At 41.1% G+C, this 12,370-nt stretch overlaps 1 protein-coding gene across 4 annotated transcripts in view; it reads left to right on the plus strand.

Annotated features, from left to right (window-relative positions):
• The window catches only part of rbfox1 (RNA binding fox-1 homolog 1), a 1,792,700-nt gene that overhangs the window by 607,974 nt on the left and 1,172,356 nt on the right, over window positions 1-12,370 (plus strand). For all 4 annotated transcript variants that reach the window (XM_080206634.1, XM_080206632.1, XM_080206635.1 and 1 more), the window contains exon 3: window positions 11,167-11,214. The gene's annotated coding sequence lies outside the window, so the exon portion shown is untranslated. The remainder of the gene's footprint in view (window positions 1-11,166; window positions 11,215-12,370) is intronic.

Consider the following 12,370-nt stretch of genomic DNA (forward strand, 5'->3'; position numbering starts at 1 on the left):
AGGTGAGTATTTGCTTTGATTTATTGACATCTTTATGAGGTTATAATAAGTTATTTTTTTTAACTTTCTTTCAATTACTGTATATTTATTTGGATAAGATTAAAAAGTGTGAAGTGATTTTAAGCATCTGTGACAGATGCTATAAGGCTTTCTCGGACACCTTTGAGAGTTGTAAGAGCAGCAGTTTTTTTCAAAGCAGATTTCAAAATGGATTTTTATAAAGTGAATTTCAAGACTTACCAATGTTATTATATAGTTCATTGGTTCTCTGGTGCATACTTGGTTGAATGTATGGGATGTAGGCAGTCTATGGAAGGAATGTGGAGGAGGCAAGGGGCATGGAGTTTGTGGGGGTGAGGGGTGTGAGCAGTGAGGGATAGAGTGTCAAACAACCTGAAGCTACAATTTGGATGAAATGCCAGAGAATCAAGACACGCTTTCTAACTTGCCAGCCTTGCCACTTGCCCACTTCTGAAGCCATCGTAGAATTGTTGCCAGAGGTCAAACGCCCAACTCCACCTCACACCACCTTTGAAATATGGTGGGATTGGTCCCTTATAATGGAGATATTATGATGGTAAACATCAAACCCCCTAATCTAATCTCAAATTTCTGAAATCATGTACCGACTGGCTCAAGAACAGCTTCTTCCCTGCTGCCATCAGACTTTTGAATGGTCCTATCATCTATTAAGCTGATCTTTGTCTACACCCTAGCACATTACATTCTGCACTTTCTCCTTTCCTTCATCCCATGTATTCTATGAACGGCGGGCTTTGCCTAGCGCACAAAAAAACAATATTTTTCATTGTATCCCAGTGCATGTGACAATAATAAATCAGATCAAATTCAAAGTGTAAATATAATTGCTTTAAGCTGTGTGAACCTGGAAAACCATAAAACCAACAAATACAGCATGAAAGTTGACATTTAAATGGTTGTGATAGCACAAGGTGGAAAATAAAATGAGTAAAAGAACTTAAATGAATTGCAACATTCTTCTTGCACAACATCCTTGACAACTGAGGCCATGTGGGATTGACTGATTTTGTACTAAGGCACAATATTTCAAAGGACATGTTTATGAAACATTACAGTAGAAATGTGTCTCCCAACTGAAAAAAGGCAGCACCATATAGATGGTGAATAAACCAAAGATTTGATAGTAATTCCTAGTTATAAAAATGTACCTTTTGTAGATGACTAAACATTTCCAAAATAAATATTGCCTCTACAGAAAGTTACTAAAATAAAGTAAAAATATTATTACAAATCTCCAGTTATATAGCTGTGTAACTGATGAATGAATTTCAATACACATAAATGCAAGGTGGTACTTTTGATAACAAGGTTGTGGAGGCTATATACACCTTGGAAAGTAAGGATGGTATTTTTCCACAGGCTTTCAGACCCTGCAGGCAAGATTAAATACAAGACTGGAGCCTGTACTTGCCCAGCAGCAGGGAAGTGTTCTTAGAGGTGACCTGTTTTCTGGTTGCCTCTAAGCTTGCTGTATCGATAAGGAGATTGAGTGTACCTGCAGAGTTGCTGGCCCAGTCAGAGGATTATCAGCCTCGAAGCCTCAGCAGCCCCACAGGAAATGTGGGACCAGTTTGGGCCGAAGGGCTTGTCTCCATTGCCATAGATTCCATGATTCTAATAACTACATTCTATCTTAAATGTTAAAACTATGTTAAAGATATTAAAACAAAAATGAACATGGTTACTTATACATCAAACAAAACTTCCTCATTCAACTTTCCCCTGCACCCATTTGATTTACACACCAATAATCTCAAGTTAGAAGCTTATCCGAAATTGAAAGCTTAACCACTTGGTCTGAGCACTGTTCTGAAGGCCGAAGCTTCTTCTGCCTTCCACTTAGTTTTGGCAAGATTTTTCCTTCAGATCGCCCCCAATTGTCCCACAGTTGTAGATGCCCAGTTCAACACTGGTGTTGCTAACATCTTGATGTCGATATGCCGGCGTTGGACTGGGGTAAACACAGTAAAAATCGATATAACATCTTAAGCATAGTCACCTGGAGTCTGAACTCTGCTGGTTCAAACATTCTTTAACTCGGGAGTCTTGTATCTAAATCTCTCTCACACTTCTCAGCTTGGCAATCCCTAGAAGCTCAACTCACTGTTAGGAATCTTTTAGTTTGGCAAGAGTTTTGAATCCTTTTAGCTAGCCCGCAAATGAACTCTGCTGAAAAGAGATGTTTGGTAGGATTTTCTGGACCCCTCCCAACATTCCCCTCCCCCTCTCCCCACCGCTGAGGTGTGTCTTCTGGCAGTGGAAGTGGCTTCCCATTGGAGGTGGGCAGGATTTCGCAGGTGCACCAAGGTCTCTGGCGTTTTGCATGGCTTGCACCCTTTGCTCCTGGAGAACCCAACATGGGGGGAGCCGGGAATGGGAGGGGGTGGTTATAACTGGCAGCAGGATAGGAAGATTCCACTGGCAGGAAAGGATGGAAAATTCAGGACCTTTTTATTCTTCAGCCAGATTCCTCTGAACTCTCTAAAGCCCTGCTTGAAACAATGTCCCGGAATTCCAGATATTAGGGTGTTGACAGTTGTAGACAAAGCTGTTATGTTTTTGGTACTTTTCAAGATCAATCAGTACACAAGTAGATGGGGGAGGTGATTAACATTGCGATTGGTTTCTATTGCTGTCGCTGTCAAACCAACGAGAAAACGTGGATCCTGTAATCGCACAATGCACTGACTTGCAGATTACAGCAAGCCAGACAAGACACACAATACATTACATATTTCTGGAAATGTCAGTTTAATAAACCATTTTCTTAATTCGGGAAAGAGGATAGACTGCCTTATCTATAGCTGGGACACTCAGGAGGCCTTCTCTACCAGTGTGGGTTGTGGCGGACTTCTGGTACATTTACAGAGTAATGGAGACTGATGTTAATTTAGGACTTGTAGCCAAACTTTAGTTTTATCTAATGTCATAAAGTTGAGGTGACTTCAACCTGCATCGAGTTTGATTGGAGAGTTAGACTGGAGTCGGCATTTCTTGATTTGGGAAATGAGCTCTTCCACAAGAGGTGCATCCCGAGGTGGAGCTAGATTTAGCACAGTTGGTCAACATGCCTCTGCCAGGTGAGACCATGCCCCATTTGGACTGTGTATGAAACAGGTCTAGTCTGAACAATCACGCTTAGCTCCAGTAGCATAATTATGAGCTAGAATCTCTTGCACCAAACAGAAAATTCTTGGCTTTGATCTTTGTTCTCTTCTTCACATGGTTGTGCTGTTGATCTTACACAGCTTGTCATGTTTGGGCTTCAGAAGATCAGAGCAAGTACACACTGCCCGTCTCATGAGTAGGAATGCTGGAGATGCTTCAGTCATAGCATGTTTGGATAGGTCAGCAGAAATGTGTCCAGACACTTTTGAATCGAGGAATGTCCTTGCAAAAACCTTAAAGTGTATTTCATGGTTTGAGCAACTCTTTCTGCTCATCCATTGGTGGATAGGTGGTATGGCCTGGAGATGATGTGATGAATTCCATAACTTTTCAAAATACTCTCAAACTCCTGAGAGACAAATTGAGGTCCATTGTCTGTTGCGCTGGTAACCTGTACCGATTCAACAGTTCTCTTTGTCCATTGGTTGGACTCTCAGCAGTAACAGAGGACATCACTGAAACAGGGAGGCAATGGCGCAGTGGTATTGTTACTAGACTAGAATCCAGAGATCCAGGGTAATGTCCTGGGGATTCGCGTTCAAATGCCACCACAGCAGATGGTGGAATATGAATTCAACAAAAAATGTCTGGAATTAAGAATCGACTATGACCCTGAAATCATTGTTGATTGCCGTAAAAACCTATCTAGTTCACTAATGCCCTTTTGGGAAGCAAATTTGCCACTCTTACCCAGTCTGGCCCACATGTGATTCCAGACCCAGAGCAATGTGGTTGACCCTAACTGCTCCTTTGAAATGGCCTAGCAAGCCATTCAATTCAAGAGCAGTTAGAGAAGGGCAATAAATGTTGGTCCAGCCAGTGATGCCCACATCCCATGAACAAATAATAAAAAAAAATTCTGACCATTTGGAATGAGTGTTATCAACTACCATGAACATTGAAACTGTTCTTTATTACTGTTGCACTCAAACTCATGAGAAAACAGGGACCCTGAGATCCCACAATGCACTAGCTTACAAGCCAAACATCCAGTACATAACAATGGCCTCCAACAGTGAGCTAAAGAAAGGCAGAGTGCATGCAACGGCAGCTGAAGGAACACAGATTTTGCAGAGAATTGTGGGGCTGAAGGAGATTGCAGTGAGACAAGATAGAAGGATGCTGAGTGCAGGGGATAAGCCAATCTTTGTACAAGGATTTGCTTCTGGGTTGAGATGAAATACTCCTTGGCCTCCTAGACTACAAACAATATAGCACTTACAGCTGACCCTGATAGCTCCTGCCTCCCTTTAGCTGCCATGTTTCTCCAACCCTGGGAATCCAGATGACAACAGGTAGATGCAAATAGCTATCAAAATCTGAGCAAAAGAATCTTATTTAGATATTATAATTGAGAACCCACTTCCCCAGAGCAGCTTACTCAGATAGACCCAAACTCATTGCAGTCAAATGGGGAGGCATGGTGGCACAATGGTTAGCACCGCTGCCTCACAGCACCATGGACCCAGGTTTGATTCCTGGCTTGGGTCACTGTCTATGCAGAATCTGCACATTCTCCCAATGTCTACATGGATTTCCTCCGGGTGCTCCAGTTTCCTCCCACAGTCCAAAGATGTGTGAGTTAGGTGGATTGGCCATGCTAAATTGACCCTTAGTGTCAGGGGCACTAGCTAAGATAAGTGCATGGGGTTATGGGTATAGGGTGTGGGTGGGATTGTGGTCAGAGCAGACTCGATGGGTCGAATGGCCTCTTTCTGCACTGTAGGGATTCTATGGTTCTAAACCAGATGTAGATACATTTACATGGAATCAGGTTTCAGAAATTGAACGTCTTCTCCTACCGATGTGGTTTGGGACGAATATTTAAAATTCCCTCCTTAGAATCATACAGCACAAAATCTTATGCTTCATTTTGCTTCTTTGAGAGAGAGACATCCAATTAATTTCCCTGCTCCGTCCTTGTAGCCCTGCAATTTTCTTCCCTTGAAGTACTTATACAATTTCCTTTTGAAAGTTATTATTGAATCTACTTCCACTATCCTTTCAGGCACTGCTTCCCAGATCATCATAACTCTCTGCATTAAAAAAAAATTCTCTCCTCACCTCTGGCTCTTTTACGAATTACCTTCCATCTGCGTCGCCTAGTTACCAACACTTCAGTCTGTAGAAACAGGTTCTCCTTATTTATTTCCCTTAAAACCCTTCATGATTTTGAATGCTTCTATTTAATCTTCCTTTAACCTTCTCCACTCATAGGAGAACAATTCCGGCTCCCCAGATAAAGGAGGAATGGCTGAAGGGTGGGAAGGGGAGGTGGTGGGGGGGGGGGGGGGGGGTCACCTTGAGAAACTAGATCAGGGACAGAGCTGTAACTTGGGGTTCAGTCTGACCCTGTTCAGTGATGGTGACAGAGCAGATACGAAAGGTAAATGGGTTCAGTAGCCATGGGATGTGAGCGCACAGCTTCTCTGCTATCACCCTAATTAATCTCCTCTCCATAGTCAAGATGACTTTCTGAAAGTAGTATCACAATTTTCTATTTGCAGTCTCATCAATGGTTTGCACGGGTTTTGCATTTTATCTTTGCATTCACATTGTATGCTTAGTTTAATTTGATTATTATTGTCATGTTTTGGGATACAGTGAAAAGTATTGTTTCTTGCATACTATACAAAGCATACCGTTCATTGAGTACATAAGGGATGAGAAAAGGAAGGGGTGTAGAATATAATGTTTCAGTCATAGGATGTAGAGAAAGATCAGCTCAATATATGATAGGACCATTTAGAAGCCTGAACTCCATAGCCATCACAGAATTGGTTATAAGTTTTGTAAGAATGGTTGTGCTGTTCAATTATTTGCGTTGAGATCTTTGAAAAAACATCAGTGTTATGAAAGTCACGGTGCTCTCCATGATTCCTGCAAATTGGGTCCTTCTAACACTCCTTAAGTGAGACAAAACAAGAAAGGCTTTTTTTAAATAATCATCAATGAAAAGTGACACGGTTCTGTTACGATAAAAAACAAACGTGAAGCCCAGGAGGTATTATTAACTCAACAGCAGTCACATACAGTACTCTCTTTGTAAATGGGTTATTCAGATAGTTTTCCCTGTAGATGGAGATTTTGTTTCATTGCGTTCTCCAGTCCGAACTGAACATATTATGACAATTAGTGCATTTCTAAAACATGATAAAACATGTTATAGAAATTCTCATGCCTTTGCTGGTCTGTTTTGTCCGAGGAATGAATACTCTCAACGACCAGAATGATCTCTTGTTGCTGCGTTGATTTTGTTCAGCTCAGAGCAGCGAGGATCACAAATGATGGCCATCAGCAGTCCTTCACAGGATTATTTGATCAGATCAAGATGCATCTTCCAGAGTTTTCTAACTCTCTCAAGATGAGCATTTTTCTTTGATTTGGCGGTCATGATAACTGATTTAATTTGACTTGATTTCTTATTGTCACATATATTGGGATACAGTGAAAAGTATTGTTTCTTGCGCACTATAGAGACAAAGCATACTGTTGATAGAGCACACAGGGGAGAAGGAAGGGAGAGGGGTGCAGAGTGTTACAGTCATAGCTAGGGTGTAGAGAAAGATCAACTTAATATATAGTAGGTCCATTCAGAAGTCTGCCAGCAGCAGGGAGGAAGCTGTTCTTGAGTCGGTTGGTATGTGATCTCAGACTTTTTAATCTTTTTCCTGATGGAAGAAGGTGGAAGGGAGTATGTTTGGGATGTGTGGGATTCTTAGTTATGCTGGCTGCTTTCCCAAGGCAGCGGGAAGTATAGACAGAGGCAATGGATGGGAGACTGGTTTGCCTGATGAAGTGGGCTACGTTCACGACCCCTTGCAGTTTCTGATGGTAATTTCTCAATTAAGACATGCAGAAAGTTCACTGGCTGGCATCGTAACAAACGCCTTCTACTTGCAGTACTGACTCCCAATTGTTTGAGAGCCCGCCAGCTCACTATAAATGGCATTTCAGCCCTTTGCCCTCATTCACAAAGAACAAATATCCATCAAAATGGAAGGCTTTTTGATAAAACAAAACATCCTTCCCAGTGAAGGATGCACTTTCTTGAACATGGTGTGGACTCTCTCTCGTTTATTAATGCAGCTCCTGCACCCACAGATATTTTATCAGGAGCATTAGAAGTCGGCACAATCACTCTGCTGGAAAGATCAAATCTCTTGATGTCATACTTCTGAACATTCCTTTGGTTCCTCCTGACAGAATTAGCTGTTTGAATCTTGTCCCAGCCCAAGCTGAAGCACTTGACATCTCATTATTTGCCTCAGCTGTTTTCAGCCTCACCTTCGCTTACCTAATTAAGTAACTCATTGAATATATTATTCATAATCCAGCTCGCGTTACTGGCAGAAAACATTGACACGTTTTCAGAAGAGGCACACGATCCGGTGCAAGCTGAAGGAGCCGCTTCTCATCTTCCGGCTGGGCGTCTTCCGGCTGGGCACGTTGAAGTCGGGACTCAACTTTGAGTTGGGCAGCTTCAGATTGTGACCTTTCTCCTCCACCTCAAACCCCATCAATTTTTAAAATATCCCACACATCAGGCAGAATTCTCCAGCCGTTCATGCCAGTGGGGTTTTCTGGACCCGCTGCAGTGAACAAAAATTCTCCACCTTCACTTGCAGCGGCAGGCAGGCGTGAGTGGCTTGGAAATACCAGCCATTGAATCTGTACAGTGCAGAAGGCGGCCATTCAGTCCATTGATTCTACAGCGACCCTCCGAATGAGCACTCTACCTTAGCCTATTCCCCTGCCCTATGCCCGCAACCCATTGACCATAGCCAGTCCATCTAACCTGCACATCTTTGGACTGTGGGAGGAAACCAGAGCACCTGGAGAAGACCAACGCAGGAACAGTAAAAACATGCAGACTCCACATGTGTTGCCTCAGTGTATAATGCCCCCTCTCCCACACCTGTGGTCAGCCATATTTTGTTCTTAAAGTTGTGACATATTTTGCAATCTCTCACAGCTGCACTTTAAAATCTAACACATTCTCCCTCTCTTTAGTTCTGACAAAGAATCAAAAGGGCTCAAAACATTATCTGTGCTTTCTGTCCTCACAGATACTGCCAGATCGGCTGTGTATTTCAGCATCTTCTTTTCTTGACTCAGGAGGAGAGTCATGCAGCATGGGGACAGATATAATGTTGTGCCAGCAACTGATCACTGTGAGAGATCCTGCCTGCTACATAAACCTCTGGCACAATTACAGTAATCATTGCTTACTCATCAGAATCGTTGATCAGATTTATAAAATTTAACTGAGCCACCAGTGTATAAAACACTTTTTTTGCTACCTATTGGGAATAAATGACAAAATGACAGGCTTTATCATGAATAATAAGGCTTGGATATTCACTGATTTAAGCCAACTCGGGAGTCCTCTAAAAATACTGAGTGTGACCTGATTCCGGGATTAAACCCCAATTCCTCTCTTGGGCAATTTTTTGCTGGCATGGGATAAGGGTGCGGGTAGCCCCCTGCATGCAATATCCTGGCCTTGTCACATCCATTGCTAAGGTGGACAGTCCAAATCTGCAATTTTGTGCAATTTCTGTGGAGTGGGACCACTTCTATAAGAAAATGTGATTCATGACCCCTCAGAGGAGTTTTTAATCATAAGGAAATCCCAGTTCCAAATGCAGAACAAAAAAAAAGTCACCTGCTTCTGGAATTTGTTCATTCATAGACTTTAAAATGCAATAAAACCCATTCTTTCAGTTTCAATTGTTGCATTGTAAATTAGATGTGTCTTTACTGTTATGATTGATTATAGGGCTTTGTCCTGCAAAGGCAAGCTGATCAGCATTGTGTAATGTTGAGATGCATTAAAGTAAGTTTTGCATGGGAAAAAGTGCTATTATGTATTCAAAGCTTGAAGAAAACATACTTGGGAAATTTACTTGGCATGATTGGAAGATATTTAAGTGTTCACGCACCTTTACAACTGAAAGAACACTGCTCTGTAGCTTTCACTTAAAAAAATACAAACATTTGCTCCAGTGTTTTGATTGACAGTCCATCTGCTGTAGCTGAGTAAAAACCATAGCCATCTGTTCTTGTAATTTCAATATGCTTCATTATTTGTGAGCTGCATTGACATGTTTGACAGCTGAACCCATTATGAATACTTGGTTGATTTTCAATAACTACACAACCATGTATTTGATTAGAGTGCTGTTTTGACTGTTTGACAGTTTAAAGAGGTTATTAAAGGATTATCTCTCTTTGACATGGTACATGGATGTGTTTGTTTTTACAAGAGAGAATTAACATTTTTTGAATGGGGTTTTCGAGGATGTTTTTCAGAATATGTGGTCTAATGATAGCTCCATTAGCTTGTCAGAAGCTTCTTCTATTAATAGAAGAAGGTGCCAACGATATGGTACCTGAGATCATCTTGTGGTAGAGACTTGGGTGAGTGGCTATGGAAGATACTTGTGGGCATGCGAGGAATGGTGGCAAGAGAGGGCTGCATGGGGGCAGGATGGGGCATGAGGATCATGGAGGGTGTTTGAGGGCCCAATATTCTTCTTTACAACTGGGTCAATGTGGGGGTGTTCTAACCTGCCCTACCCCACCTCTATTGCCACCTTTGGCCTTGCCTGGGGAAGCAGTGGGCCAGACTTCATCTCGGTCTCACCACCCTGGAGCAAAAATAGGGCTGGCAGGAGTTTATTCAAGGGAGGCAACCTTCCCACATTCTTCGTGCCAAGAGTTGTAATTTCAGAGAAATTCAGAAAAGCAGGATAATTTGAAATTGATTGAACAGTCTCGAGAATCTAACATCAATTCATTTTGTGCTTAAAACATGTGCCCATTGGTTTGCAATACTTGAGAAATCTGTCAGCGATTGAATAAAAGTTAGAATCTCCGGAAGGAAGAATGCTAGAATTCATCAGCCCAATAAAATGTAGGAGAAACATAGCAGCTAATTAAAATAGTTACTTAGCAACAATTAAGCCACAACTTTTGCTTGTAGAGGGTGAGGATTCGCAAAACAGACTCCACACTAAATTCCATCTGTCAACAGCATCTCTTCATTGTACATGAGTAATATCTTTTTTGGTGCTTGGTCTGATATGATTTTGCGTGACATTTCACAAAGTAAAATTCCGCTGGAAGGTCTGCTTGTTGCTAGGTAAAATATTTGCACTTTAAAGCCCCCCAGAATATACAGGAATGAATGAAAATGTAGGCCTTAAGAAGTAGAATATGGCTGGAATCCTGCATTTCAATGGTCTCCTCTCCAACTCTGAAACACTGGGAATTTTGACTAAAAAATGCGTATAAATATAATTAAATACTAAACACATTACTGATGCCCTCTGATGCCAGGTTCAACTTCACCAACAAGCAAGCTGTCATCTGTAACTCCTTGCTGCCATCTACTGATGAACACTGAGTAAGCTGCTAAAATCTGTGCAGCACCATTTACCTGAATCAAGCAACCATTTAACCTTCGTGGTAAATCTAATCTTTCTTAATTTCATTAAGACTCAGAGGAAAAGGTCAGGTTAAAAATCTGCTTTTAAGTGTGACAAGTAACTACGTTGATGTGATCATGTTCCCCTGAGAAAATATTTGGAGGTTTCAGACATAGACTATACAGATTATAGACCATAGTACATGGTCAATTAAATGTTCTTTTTCATTGGACTTTATTATGTGCTCTTAAGAAAGTTAATCACACAATCTGCAACATCTTCCGCTTGTCGTCTGTTCACTTTTGCTGCAAAGTTTCCCTTTCAAAATATGCTGATGTTAATTTTGCTTTGGGTCCGAGGTAACGTCTCCGGCTCCAAAATTCTTCAGATAAATATTCATTAACCCATTAAATATTCATTTACCTTTACTGAACCGACCGTCGTTTGTTTCTTGCACAGTTCACAGTAGTCCAGCATTAGCATCGCTGCCAAGTTTGCTGATCCATTTTGTTATTGATTTCAGGATCCAAAGGCAGAGTGCAATAGCTGTGCAGACAAAGACAACAATTCAGTGAGTACAAACATTTCAGCGTTGTTTTCTCGTCTTTAATCGTCTCAGCTCCCTGCTGAGATTACAAGTCTGACCACAGTATTCATGTGTAATTAGAGGAAGTAAACCTGGTCATGCAAGGAGTACTAATGGCATCTCTGCTGGCAACTCAATATTTGCATAGACTGCTTTGCCTTTGCTAAGTTGATCACCAGAAACTTCATTTTAATGATTCTGTTATAGCAGAAAAAGGGGACCACAAACATACCTAGAGGATCTAGCTAATGCTGATGGAGATTACAAGATATTGAATTTTGTCTGTGGCTATGTTACTATTGAATGTTACTTAAAAACAGGGAAGCAAAGTGTATTAATTCCATTAGAGCAGCATTTATAAGGTAGGTATTGTGAATAAATTAATATGACCTTCAGAAGAAGTGTACCTGTATCTTTCTACTTTGCCTCTGTTGTTCAGGTTAGTAAACGTACAAAATTTTCAGCACTGGTGTCTTATCACTTTTGAGGTCTTTATTCCTTCCCAGGGATTTAATCGTTTCTATAAGCCATCAAATTGTGGTCAAACATTGACGTACTTGGATTTATATAAGAATGGGAATTCAGAATTGTGGAAAACTGTTTGTGTCCATTTACATCTGCCTCAGTGATTACCCAGAAACTGGGACAAACTTAGCCTTGTGTATTTAGAATGTAGTAGGATTTGTTTTCTTAATTTTGCCAGTGCAGCTCGTGCTTGATCTCCAACCGTGTGAGGAGAAAGCTAATTGTACCACTTCAGAATCCCGCTCCCACTGATGTTTAAATATTAAAGGATCACAACCATATATAAAAAATAGCAGTGACAATAAATGTCACACAAGTAGTGTAATCAGGTTGTGTTCATCAGTGAAAGTACTGATGAATGGGAATAAAAGGTGAATTAATAGCAAGCCAGAAAATTAGAAATAAGCTTTGTCCTTTGCACATTGCAGTGTCAGAGAGGCAAGAGTTTATAAAACATTGTAAAAATGCTGTCTTCTCAACCCTGCTTTAGATGCTTATCCTTATGCCTGCTGAATAACGTTGGGGAGATCTGCTGAGAATCACTTACGGAATGGTTTGCAAAATTAAAAATATGACCATCCATACCTGATGTGCCAGGAAAACAAATTTTTTCTGG

This window comes from Carcharhinus amblyrhynchos, chromosome 18 (genome assembly GCF_965287045.1).
Source record: "Carcharhinus amblyrhynchos chromosome 18, sCarAmb.v2.hapA, whole genome shotgun sequence".
NCBI lineage: Eukaryota > Metazoa > Chordata > Chondrichthyes > Carcharhiniformes > Carcharhinidae > Carcharhinus > Carcharhinus amblyrhynchos.